This window comes from Galeopterus variegatus, unplaced genomic scaffold (assembly GCF_000696425.1).
Source record: "Galeopterus variegatus unplaced genomic scaffold, G_variegatus-3.0.2 Scaffold2452, whole genome shotgun sequence".
Lineage (NCBI taxonomy): Eukaryota > Metazoa > Chordata > Mammalia > Dermoptera > Cynocephalidae > Galeopterus > Galeopterus variegatus.
Genome location: NW_007728563.1, coordinates 261,868 through 262,642, shown reverse-complemented (window position 1 = coordinate 262,642; position 775 = coordinate 261,868).

Genomic DNA, 775 nt, shown 5'->3' with positions numbered 1-775 from the left:
GCTTCCGGAATGTTTACTGATCATCCAAATGAATAAACAAATTATATGCTCCACTTTAAAAGTATGAATCCTGGGCATAAATTCTACAATTGCAGATTTGGAATTGAGGCTTATTCTGTTTCTAATAGGAGGTAGTAAGGAATCCAAGAAAGCCTAGTGAGATTAGCATTACAACTCGGATACTTTCTAGATGTGGGCTCTTAAGCCAATGAGTCTCAGTTTCTGTTTTGATTCTCTATTGCTGCCAACCAAACCACCCTGGAATGTCTAAATGGTTCAACATTACAGCTGAAAGTTAATGTGGGCTGTGAGCTGAGATCTCAGCTGGAACTGTTGCTGGGAGCACCTACATGTGGTCTCTCCATGAAAATTGGGCATCTTACTGTGTGGTGGCTGGGAGTGTACTAAGAGTGAGCATTCCCAGAGAAATAAAGTGGAAGCTTCAAGTCCTTTTAAAAATGAGATCAAGGGGCCGGCCCGGTGGCGCACTGCTACAGTGCGCCGCTTGGGAAGTGCGGCGGCGCTCCCGCCGAGGGTTCAGATCCCACATACAGACCGGTTCCCGCTCACTGGCTGAGCGAGTTGTGGGAGCAACACCGAGGGTTGCAATCCCGTTGCCGGTCCCTGTCCGGTACGGGCGCGACACTGAGGGTTGCGATCCGTTGCCGGTCATGAAAAAAGACAAAAAGGAAAAAAAAAAAAAATGAGATCGAGAAGGAGTTGTAGCAAGTTCTGCTACATTTCATTGGTTAAGTATCCTAGGGCCAGCCGGAGT